This window comes from Podarcis gaigeae (genome assembly GCF_964106915.1).
Source record: "Podarcis gaigeae genome assembly, chromosome: 4".
Lineage (NCBI taxonomy): Eukaryota > Metazoa > Chordata > Lepidosauria > Squamata > Lacertidae > Podarcis > Podarcis gaigeae.
In genome coordinates, this window is record NC_139677.1 from 43,811,056 (window position 1) to 43,824,056 (window position 13,001).

Here is a 13,001-nt window from a genome sequence, read left to right on the forward strand (position 1 = left end):
CTAATCTCATTTTTGAATCAAAGGTGTGCATAGTTGTGATATGCATAGGCTGGGATTCAAAGAACTGGGAAACTAGTTCTGTGTGAGCCCAAGGGAACTTTAGAACCCCATCCCTCCGAACTACAGCTCTCATTTCTGCTGGCAAACACTGTTTTTTTAATTGGAAATTCCAGAGGTGGTTTGTTATATGGCATTGGGGTCTACCATTTTAGGGGCTAAAGATAAAAAAATTTGCAGGATCAGCACGCCTCTTAAAGCTAAGCAGATCTTTGAATCCCAGTGGTAGAGTTTTGTACTGATGCAGCTCAGGCAGCACACCTTATAATACAAATTTATATCTGGTGTGCCTGATATAACTAGCTTAGCTCTAGGTGCAAGTGAGTTACCTAAGCCTTCCAGTTACAGAACCATTTTTGCTAATTCCTATGTGACACGTAGGAGCACTGCTGTTATGCCTTACCTTGTCAGTGGCTGCTCTCAGATTGTTGAACTCCTTTCCACAAGAGGCAAGGCTAGCTCCCTCTATGCTTTCCTTCCGCTCGTAGGGAAATATGCTTTTTAGACAGGCCTTTGGCCACTAACAGTATGGTGTGGCAAGAACTTTTAATGATCTGTGCTGTATATTTTCTTTTGCTTTTGTGGTTGTAAGTTGTTTTGATTCAGTGCTGTTTTTAATATGGTAACTTGGTTACCATATTGTTTTCTTTTTAAAAAAAGTATAACATGTATTTAGATGTTTTTTAGGGTTGTTTTTTTGCATTTCAGCTGTATGTGTTTTAGTTCATGTTGTGAGCCATCTTGGGCCCTGAAGCGGGAGAAAGGTCGTATATTAATTAAATAAATACCTGACAATATTGCTTGTTGACTGCAGCAAAATTCAAGGAAAGTATGGGGATTTTTTTTTTCATATTTGCTACATTTTTCTTTCTCTCATTTTCTTTAAGGAGCTCAAGGCATTGTCCATACCCCACCCTGGTCTGATCCCCCATTCCTTATTCTCAAAACTAACCAGTGATGTAAATTGTGAATTCGGCTCTGAAAGAGCTATTGGCCCACGGTCACACAGTGAGTTTCATGACTGAGTGGGAATTTGAATCTGAGAAGACTCTTACTACTTCCCTGATCCAACTAAATCAGTGTTCTTTTAATGACAATCTAGTTCTGCTATCATATACACATATGTGTGTAATGGGAAAAAATACTAGCTTAGAACAAAGATCAACAAAACAACTGGCAGCTTTATTGGGGTACTCAAATGGTGACAACATACTGTATTTTTCACTCTATAGGACGCACCGGACAATAGGACGTACCTTGTTTTAGAGGGGGGAGAACAAGAAAAAAAAAATCTCCCCCTCTCTGCCCAGCGCCCCTTCAGCGAAGCAGCAGGAGGCGCTGCGCAGAGAGGGGGAGAATTCCCCCCCTTGTTTCCCCCCTCTAAAACAAGGTGCCATTCAAGGTGCGTTCAGTCGCCTTCAGGCAGCTACCTTGGAAGCCTGGAGAGTGAAAGGGGTCGGTGCGCACCAACCCCTCTCGCTCTCCAGGCTTCAGGTTCCTTTTGACCTGCTCTTTGGGGCTGGCGGGGGGAAGCCCACCGCCAGCCCCAAAGAGCAGGTTGGGGAGCAGCGGAAAGGTGCGCAGCCGGGAGAGGGTCGCGGGGCTATGGGAATACCCCCACCTCCCGCAAAAGCCCACAGGAGCCGTGCACCCTTTAAGGAGTGTGCGGCTCCTGTGGGCTTTTTTACGAGGAGGGAGAAGGGACTGACTGGCTGCGTCAGTCCCTTGTCCCTCCTGAGGAAAAGTCTGCAAGAGCCGCACGGAGTTTGTGTGTGGCTTTTGGGGGCTTATACCAGATTTCTACGGATCTCCTTAACGTCAAAAATTTCTTATCGATAACAAACGGGCTTCTCCTGACCCTAGTGGATAATTTCAAACAACATGTGAGCGCTTCAGTCCAGAATACAAATCCCCTAGCCAGCCCGGATCTACCACTCCCCAGCAAACCCCGGAGGAAAAAAGCCGAGCCTAAGATGAAGAAAAGCAAAAATATGAAAAACCTAAGGCGGCTTAAGACATCTCACCGTACCTGTAAAAAATATTGGCAGAAGCTCTTTAACCTTCTTCCATCCCTTTCTACAAATGGAACAAACAAATCCAACTCGAGTGCCATCAAAGAGACACGTAAAGTAGATACACTCACAAAAGAATCTAAACCAAGCTTTGAAGAACCAACACCGAGCTGGGACAAAGGAACTAATCCATCTACAGTTATACCGCCCCAGAGTCCTCTTATGGCCAGCACAGAATCTGCAGACAGAGGTGAGCTGGCGACCCAAGCTATTGAGGGGAACCACTCCTCTCAAGCTCGACAGATGTTGTGTCCCAAAAGAGAATGGAGTTTAGTCCTAATCCCACAAAAGCTTGTCTTTGCTAATTACCCTAAACCGCCTAGATTTTATGCAGGGTCGGACCGTATAGACCACTTTTTGTCCATCATAAGTGGCATTTTACCGGGGGTAGTAAAAGCAATTGACATAGCCGCTATAGAGTATCTACATCAAGATGATTGCTCGGTACGAGCACTGATTACTTTTTTAGATCATAGTCTGGCCAGCTTTATTTTTAGAGCTAAAAACCTATTCAAAAAAGAAAGAATAGTCCTATTAAGAATATTTGAAAATAGAGCACCTTTAACCTCTCTGATGGGGCCCAAGGGCATAGGAATGGAAGTTCACAAAAGGGAAAAAACCAACCACCAAAACCATCAAAATAGAAAGCATAAGTTCCAGCAGGATCATCTCCATCAAACAGTGCCAAATGAAAAAAAGGAAGCTCCACATCCAACTGGCGTCTGGCCTCTCACGTGTGACAGTGAGGACTCCGTTTTGGAGGAAGAACTCTCACTGATAAAGCGATTCTGGTCACTGCACTCTCCAGCTCAAACTGAGATCCTGAAAAGACTTGATTTACTTCGAAGCAGACTAGAAAAAAAGGATAACCAAGGTGAGACAATGAAGGACCCTTATGTGCAGCCCATATCTCCCAAATGTCTAGTGGATAGGAGGACGGTGGGAGGCACCTTTAAATGTGTAGACGTGGAATTACAATCTGAGCCCCCTGTGATGTACAATAAAGTAAGACCAAATCAAGGTGTGAAATCTCAAAGCGCCTGGCACACCTATCTTAAATTGTCTCCGAATGAATTAGCTTCCCCCCCAACTCCAAAATCTAGCCCCAAATCACCAAGAAGAGAGGATCATTACACTCTCTCCAAGCAGTCATCCTCGAAAAGAGCCAATGGGTGTGTTTTTTTAGACACCAAAGAATTGCTGGACGTGGTGGTGACATAGATCCAGCTCCCCGAAGGGCCCGGGGCCTAAAAGTGCTGTCTTGGAATATCGCGGGTTGGCACGCCAAGAAAAACAACCAACAATTTTTGTGCTACCTTAAGCAATTTGACATCATCTTCTTTCAGGAGACATGGCAGAATGACCCTATATTTCTCAATGGGTATAACTGCCACTACCTGCCTGCCTCTCCATCTTTAAGGGGCGGCAGATCTAGTGGTGGCCTAGTTTGCTTCATTTCCACGGAGCTGGCGCATTCTCTAACAGCCCTACCCAGCTGCAATTCTCTAGCAACAGCCGCTCTATTTAGCTTCAAGAGAACTACTCTTTTGCTGGTCAATGTCTATATTCCCCCAGGCCAAAAAAACCCCGCGGTCAAGGCTATTTGGGCTGAGCTAGAGGCGTTTTTAGAGCCTTTCGAATCTACTTACCCGTCTGCCCTGACTATTGTGTGTGGAGACTTTAACGCTAGTATAGGAACAGATGACAACAGTCTATACACTCACTTCAACCTATTTATGGACCCTGAAGAACAGACGGATATTGGTGCGACACGACTGTCCAAAGATAGAAGAAGTAATTTTTCAGGTCTCTGCTTAGTGCAGGCTGCCAGACGGAGGGAACTGCTGATATTAAACGGCAACATAGAGGGGGATCGCCCCGGGGAATATACCCATTTTTCCAAGGCTGGGGGAAGCGTTATAGATTATATTCTAATCTCAAGATTTGCTCACAGCTTTGTAAGGAAGTTCCAAGTGGGCCACAATACTCTGAGTGATCACCTACCTCTAATTTTAGAGCTTGCAGGTCGGCCTTTTGACTATTCTATTGCCGAGCCACAATATATACCTTCTGTAAATTTGGGTATACCTGCTCCCAAAAGACTCAAATGGTCCCCAATACTGAATGAAAATTTAACCCTCCTTCTTCAGTCAGCGGAGTTAAAGCTTATTCGCTCCGCTATCGTGTCAGGCAATTCAGCAGATGCGATTATGGAACGCTTTAAATTACTTTTGGAAAGATTGAAATCCCATTTAACAACAGTGATACATAGCGCCGCTATAAAGAGGGCAAAGGACGGAGCTAGCTGGTTTGACCTGGAGTGCAGGCAAACAAGGAGACAAATGAGAACAGCCTACCAGAGATATAGGAAATCAGGGACTGCCCTCCTACTTAATGCTTATATTTATCTGAGAAGGTCTTACAAACAATTACTAAGGAGAAAGAAACTGGAAGCTGAAAGAGCCGCATGGCACAGTCTGGTTAAGGCATCGCACGAGAAAGATACTACTTGCTTTTGGCGAACCATATCTGGTCTACTGGACCAGGAGCGTACTAATTCCATCTGTACAGTGGAACCAATGGAGTGGTTGCGCCATTTTCAATCTTTGTTCTATGACCAGGAAGCCCAACACTACAAATTATGTATTCAATTGGAGGACCTACCTCATTGGCCACCAGTAACTGTAAAGGAAGTTGAGAACTTAATCGCACAATTAAAGAACAACAAGGCCCCAGGGAATGACTACATCCCTGCCGAACTTCTGAAGTCCAACATTGGCTGGTGGGCCCCCCTGCTGGCGTCTTTATTTTCTTGGATTGACTCAACGGGTTTACTCCCAGATGGTTGGACTGAGGCAATAGTTATTCCAATCTATAAAAAAGGACCTATGCCAGACCCGGCGAGTTATAGACCAATCAGTCTTCTGCCTATACCCAGCAAACTATATGCCAAACATCTTTATATTAAGCTAACTAGCTGGCTCGAAACTGAAGCTATTCTAGCGGAAGAGCAAGCGGGTTTCAGGCAAGGCAGGTCCACCATAGACCATTGCTTCACCCTAGCCTATTTAATTGACAAATATGCCAAAAAATCCCGTGGGGTGCTATATGCAGCCTTTATCGATCTAAAGGCTGCTTTCGATTCAATTCCACGTGCAAGACTCTGGGATAAATTGAGCACATCAAGTATAGACAAAAGACTATTATTTCTGATCAGCTGTTTATATAAAGACACGGTGCTGCATGTAAGAACTTCGTCAAATGGCCATCTTATAGGACCAGTTCCTGTCTGCAAGGGGGTCAAGCAAGGCTGCATCTTGGCCCCAGTTTTATTCAACTTTTACATCAATGATATGGTTAATTGTTTGTCATCTCCGGACTTCCACGCCCCCAAACTGGCTGACAAATCAATATCAGTACTTTTGTATGCTGATGATGCGATACTCCTATCTCGAACAAGAATAGGCTTAAATAGGCTCATAGGTGAATTTTCAGCATACTGCAGGAGAGAGCAACTGGTAATAAACTATCAGAAAACCAAAATTATGGTTTTTGCAAGGAAACACAGACAGTACAGCTGGAGGATGGATAACCAGACAATTGAACAGGTTAAAGCCTTCAAATATCTGGGTATCGTTTTCCAGTCGACCGGGTCCTGGGATGTCCATCAAAAATGTGCCAAAGAAAAAGCAGCTCAAAGTATTAAGATGCTGTCTCGCTTCTTTTATACGAAGGGGGGCAGATACATCCCAGCAGCCTTTGAAGTTTTTCAAGCAAAACCTCTGGCGCAGTTACTGTATGGGGCACAAATCTGGACGGGGAACCACTGCTCCAGTCTTGAAACTGTTCAGTCTAAATTCCTAAGGCAGATATTCGGCGTCCCCTCCTGTGTTCCAAACGCAGCATTACGACTCGAGGCCTGCCTTCCATCTGTAGAAACTCAGACCTGGCAAAGAACATTCAACTACTGGCTTCGTCTTAATCTAAATCCACCTGGTCTACTGCCTCTAGTAATGCAAGACCCCCACAAAAGCAAGTGGTTCAAAACTGTGCATCAAAAACTTCTTACATGCGGTCTGCATTCACAGTCCCTACTATCAATGGGCCTCATTAAAGCAAAGAGTCTAATAGGCCAGCGCCTGAAAGACATTGAACGGCAAAACAACCTGACTATCTTAAAGAAACTGTGCCCATGGTATACCTACTTTCCCCCTTCTCATTTTGACTCTCCAGCTTCATATTTGTTTAAATTAACCATCCCAAAATACAGACGTGCCTTTACATTGGCTAGATGGGATGTTCTCCCTTCTGCCGTACTCGAAGGTCGCTACCAAAAGACTCCATTTGAAAAACGACTCTGCCCATGTGGAGATGGTAACACGGAAACAGTGTCCCACGTCTTCCTATCCTGCCCCCTTTACAAAGACCTAAGGAATGAGATTATTACTCCACTCATTCTCTCCAACCCCGGCCGCTCACCAGACATCACACTGTATTTCCTCTTATCTGATACGGATAGTCAGATAACAGAGAAGGTCGCGAGGTACATCGAAAGAGCTATGAAATTGAGGGCCACCATCTGAGTGACAGACTTGTTCATCTGACGGACCTCCTTTTGCTTGTTCTTTTCTCCCTTTTATCCTTATTTCTATTTTTAATTCTTGTATAGCTGTGGCCTGTTGGCTTTGCTAATAAAGTTTTGATTGATTGATTGGGGGCTTGTCCTGCCTGCCTCCCCCCCCTGCATTCACTCCATAGGATGCACACACATTTCCCCTTCATTTTTGGAGGGGAAAAAGTGTGTCCTATAGAGTGAAAAATACGGTACATTTTAAACACATGGCTTTTCTCAAAAGATCATGGGAATGGCAGCTTATCCTTCGCTGAGCTACAGTACCTAGCACCCTTCACAAACTACAGTTCCCAAGATTATTTGGAGGAAGCCATGTGCTTTTAATGTGTTATGTGGATGTGACACATGGATGTTGATCTTGGCCAGCTTGCTATTATCATTATAAAGAAACAGATTCCAAAGTTGGGTAGCAGCTCAGCTCCCAGCAAAATCAACAGTACTACGAAGGTTTAAAGGTTGTGCGACTCTGGGTATATAGACACAACTGCAGCTTCTCTGGGACAGAGGGCCATGTTTCCTCCGTTTGTAGAAGAATCATATTTCAGTATTCTGTATCATCACAAGTAGTTTATGGTTGAGATATTCTCTGTTCTCCCTCTCTCTGCAGTTTGGTTCTATTTTAAAAGAAAGCATCATCCTAATATTAAGTAGGGAGAATGGTTGCAAGGCAGAGGTGAGGAAGGAAGAATGGATGAGCAAGTTCTCGGGTGTTAGAAGTATCTCACAATCATAATCTGAAACTCAGATCAGTTTGTGTGTGTGCTTCAATCTGCATTCTGAAACTATTGTAGAAGTTAATTCCTCTTGTTTGCCTGTCATGCTTGTTAGTCTACCAAATTCTTCTTGCGTAAACTTGTGTAATCCCATTTGCATAGGTGTTGCATAGCTAACTCTGAAAGATAGCAAGCAAGACAAACTGGACTCCAGCCTTACTCATATCGGTTCTGCAGAACAAACAGTGCTGAGGAATTAGTCAGCTTTTCTGTGTATCTTCAACTTTTTCAGACTTACTTTTAACCCAAACATGCATTTGGAGACCCATTTCTTAACGTTTCACCATATCTTTGCATAGTGGTAGTATTCCTGTTGCAACCTACCTTGGATTAGGCCATGGCCCACTAGTTGAAGACCAGTGGTATGCAGGTATTACCCTGAATATCTGCTGAATAAGCAGTCTTTGTGTTTTGTTTAGTCACTCACCTGTTCCTCCAGAGCATGTAAAAACATGCTTGCTCCATCCTTCATGTGACAGAAGATAGTTGTGGTCTCATAAGGCGTCTAGATCCTTTTTGCATGTACTACTCGCAGTCCAGGTGTCCCCCATCTTAAATGTGTGCAGCTGGTTATTCCTTCTTTGTTCTCCATAAAGGCCCTGGAAATTGGCAACACAAGAATGGGCCTTTTCTGTGGTGGCTCCCTGCTTGTGGAATGCTGTCCCCAGGCAGGCTTGCCTGCCACCTTCTTTACATATCTTTAGGCGCTAGACATAGGCATTCCTCTTCTCCCAGTCTTTTGTGATTTGGGACTGATGCAGTAAAGGGAACAGTGATGATAAGTATTTTGAATAAGTTGCCAACCACCATTAGGAGTGACCCACATAACATTTTCCTACCACAATATGACTACTATGCTTATAGGGAATGATCTATTCAGAATGAATGGTGTTTGTGCTTGTTTTTGGTATGTCCACATTTAAAAACAGACACAGGCTAACTTTTGATTTTTATAATTTTATTAGCTTTATCATCAGAGTGATAAACAAACACACTGAAGTGCCATGCAGTAAAATTCTGTGGCAAGCAGCATTCTGTGGCAAGCAGCATTCTGATAAACAGCACATCTTGGAGATTACAAAGAAAAGAGATGAGCTATAGTTATAAAACTAAAATAAAATGAATACTTATAAATTGTATTTCTTAATAACTTTGGACTTGCACTTTCAGTATGCAGCCTACGACCAATATGAAATCCTGAAGGAATTTGTTAGTGCCCCAGAAAAATATTTTGAAAAGCGAAGGTAGCCATGTTTGTCAATAAGAAAAAATAATCCCATATCAAGAGTAGGGCACTACCTTTATTAGGAGCTACAAAAATGTGGCAAGTTGTCTAATATTTAAGAACTCTAAATCAGATAAGATGTTACACAAAGCAGGGGGTGGGGGTAGGGAGGATGTAGCCATGAAGTCATTTTGTTAATTTGGTTGCAAGATGGAGATTGCAGACTGAACAACTCCTTCCCAGGTGCTATAGATGTCAGGTTCTGGGATAAAGAAGTATTGTCTCTGTGGAACTGCTCTCAAACAAACCACTGGGGAGGGTACATAATTGGTTCATTTGGGATTGTATTCATACAAAAGGGCACTGATAAAAGTTTACCTCAGAAATATGTTTACTCTTGATTAGATAGTTTTATTTTGATGTTGCTCAGACTTTGGGTGAAATGCCTCACTGCATTTAGTTACATGAGATGAAAAACTTAAATCTCTACATTAAATATTCAGTAGTGCTGAAATATAACAGGCCAATTCGGGAGGGGACACACACATAAAGCTGAATGCACACAAGTTAAATGTGCATAAGTTGTGGGCTTACTTGATGTCAGTTTAGAATTTAGCTCACAATGGAGCTCAATGGCGTTATCCCTTAAAACGTATTTGAAGCATTTCTGATTGGTTCATTGATGGCTTCTGAAGTTGTTAAGCCCAGCAGCGAGAAATTGAATGGTTTGTAGCAAATGGCAAGCTTTCAAAAATGTTACTGATTTAATTAAAGGCAAAAATGAGCTTGTGCAGTACAAGAACCAGAAAACATACCACTTAACATGTTGAGGAAATTTGTTTGCACCGTGAGAGTCAAAATACTTTGAAGAATGATTTATCCCTGCTCTTGCGCCATAGGGGTAATATTTCTACAATTAAAGAAACAAAATATGACAGGGTTACTATGCTTTCTTGTCTTTTGGCATAAAGGGAGCGATTACGTTTGTGGCGATATTTTCTGAGATAGTGGTTTTATGTTAATTGCCACTGAAACATTCCTCTTGATACAGGCAGAAGAAGCCAGTTTATGTTGGCTGAGCCTGCTAGGATGCTGATCTTGTTGCCCAAGTTTGGGAATGATCCTTAGTTACGCAACACACACCCATCTTCCCTGCCTATCCCTCCCATTCTGCTATGTCCTCTAGCAGAATACCACAGGGGCAAATATACTGCCTAGCAATTACCTGTGTACCTCTAGATTTTGCCCAGAGGGTAACACTTGTAGAATGCTTTCCCGGGTTAATAGGTTTTGTTTTGAATTACCGGTACTGGTAGAGACACGGGTGGCACTGTGGTAGGTGTCAAAGTTTTAGAACAGCAACAGCAGATCCAAAGTAAATCTTTTAAAACCTCAGTTTGGGCATATATAAGCTTACAAAATTCCTAATATTTATTCCAATTAAGGCCTTCCTCCAGCGGATATTATTTGTTTGTTTGCATGTATGAGAGACAGTCTGTCTGTTCCTTGCTTATCAGCTCTGCACTGTTGATGAAAACGGTAGAACAAGGCGAAACGGATAACTTGTTGAATGCAGGAAGGAGATACTCATTTCTCAGAACAAAATACCATTGTAACCGTAAACCAGAAAGTTATTTTTTTCTCCTATTTTTCTCCTGCCCTTACTCCACTGAGCTTGGGGAAGCATACATGTTGTGTGTATGTGTGTGTTCCACCCACCCTTTTATCTTTTCAAACCTTGTGAGATAGATTAGGCTGACAGAGAAGGTGGCCAAACAAAGCTTACCCGCTTTTTATGGCTCAGTGGGAAATTACGGTAAATCTTGTCTTCCCATGCTAAGTCCGACACTCTAGCCACAATATAACCACGCTGGCTCTTTTCTCCTCCCCATTCTTATCCTGCTGTTCTGTCATAGAACTTACGGTGCCCCAGTGTTCATTCTCACAACAACCCTAATCAATTAAGCTGTTCAGTAAGCATTTCTCCCCCTGAAAGTTTTTCTGATTCACCAAGTACAAGCCCCTTCTTGTTGGAGGCAGCCCCTTCCTGTCATATCTCAGCAGTTTATCTTGTGCTCTAAGGAAAGAGGTACATCAGCAAAGCCTTACGAAATTTAGGCTGGCTGACTGATACCATTTATTTTAAACTAAGAAATGTCAGGACTCCTCTCCAGAGTGCTCCCCATTTCTGGGATCCACTTCCAGGATACCTGCACTGCGCATATGCGCGGGGGCATGTGGAGTTGCCTCTATTAAAAAGTTAGATGGGATATGAGCTCTTGAAATTTGACTTCTGAGGTTAAAGTGAAAAACAGGGGAGTACTTTTTATTCCTGAAACTTCCCTAGGAAGTCATCTCATCCACATACAGGCTGATGAAAGTCAATACTTGGTGGAAGGAACCATTTTGGGCTGGTTTTCTATACAGTGGTACCTTGGGTTACATACGCTTCAGGTTACAGACTCCTCTAACCCAGAAATAGTGCTTCAGGTTAAGAACTTTGCTTCAGGATGAGAACAGAAATTGTGCTCTGGCTGCGCGGTGGCAGCGGGAGGCCCCATTAGCTAAAGTGGTGCTTCAGGTTAAGAACAGTTTCAGGTTAAGTACGGACCTATGGAACGAATTAAGTACTTAACCTGAGGTACCACTGTATATGGCATAACTTGTACCAAGCTGTCTTAAAATTACGTCTTTAGTCCTTTTTCAGCTGAAAGGTTGCTTTCCTTTCTTGGCAATTGCCTGCCAGTGTTGGATGATGCCAGAGGCAAAAACGGGCAAAACAATTAATGTGACTCTTCTGTTTCGACCATAGGCTATATTCTAGCCACACAAAGGCCAGATGTTTCTACACAAATGCACACACCTGTACATTAAAGTATGCAAGAAGACATATCAATGGTATGTTCCAAATAGGCAACAGCCCCTGAGGGGGGTACAGACTGGTGCTGGGAAAGAAGCGTGACCTGGAAGTATCCTCATCTCTCCTTTCAAAATTAACGAGCAGCAAAATGCAATTTCTAAAGGATTAGGATTCTTGCCAGGCACACCCAACTCCGCTAGAAGTTCAGCTTCTATAAAAAAAGGTGAAAAATAAAACCTGAAACGTCAAAATGACCATCTGTCAGTTTCTTGTTCTTTGAATCCCACTTGGACAAACAAGGCTGCCTGGCTGAGCATCCTGAACCTTCCTAACAAAAGCCAGCCTTTTATGCAGATCAATTCGTGATTCAGGTCGTTGAAAACATAAAAACTCATTTGGCTTTGCAAATGTAATGGTCTGATATTCATCTGAGCAAGAGTTAATATTTACCTATAACATTGTACTTTTTATTCATTAGCTCCCCAGGTTACAATTCATGTACAAGTATAATAAGAAAAAGGTTTCTTCTATGTTCTTTTATTCTTTCTTACATTGTGCTGACTTATTTCCTATCATTCTGTGCTCCTGCTGAAAATTTGGATTGTTCTGTATTATCATTACAGTCGTACCTTGGTTCTCGAACGCCTTGTGACTCGAACCTTTTGGCTCCCGAATGCCACAAACCCGGCAGTGAGTGTTCTGGTTTGCGAATGTTCTTTGGAACCCGAACGTCCAATGTGGATCCGGTCCTCACTCTCTTAGGGCTGCTTTTTATCATAGAACTCTGGAAACGTGCTTTGTTTTCCTAGATAAATATTTGCCATATTCATCCCCGGTGTACAAACCTGTGTAATGCAGTGGGCTGCAAACATTTTACATGTGTATATTATAATTGATATTCAGCTTGCAAAAACCAAAGGAGAACCTAAGAATCATTATATAAAAAGGAAGTGAAGATTTAAACTTTGTATTTTTAAAAACCTTGTATTCGTTTTTCTTTCTCTTTAAAATGAATGAACTGGCCTGTTTCTCACATTTGTGCAACTGCATGTACTAAAACAATTGTCCTTGGCAGCAAGTTTCTCCCCACAACCCCAACATTAGAAGCATTTTATAAATATATTTATGAATAAAAGCACAGGAAAGACCTTTTGTTTTCTATATATAGACCGGGAGCCAGCAGGAAGCTCCTTTATCAGAGTTTACACAATTTTGGAATGAATTTTTATTTCATTTACAGCTAGATGCAGCCACATAGTTTGTTAATTTGCTACTCTTAAGTAAGAAGTATAATTTTACACATTCACTTTATACTTTGTTTTTATCCTTCTGAGAGAAGATGCTGACAAAAATGCTAAAGCAGATGGGGAAATGTCTGGCA

The 13,001-nt window shown here is 42.5% G+C and overlaps 1 protein-coding gene across 2 annotated transcripts in view; it reads left to right on the forward strand.

The window, feature by feature from the left end:
- The window catches only part of SMS (spermine synthase), a 47,509-nt gene that overhangs the window by 9,748 nt on the left and 24,760 nt on the right, over positions 1-13,001 (forward strand). The gene's annotated exons all lie outside the window — the stretch shown is intronic.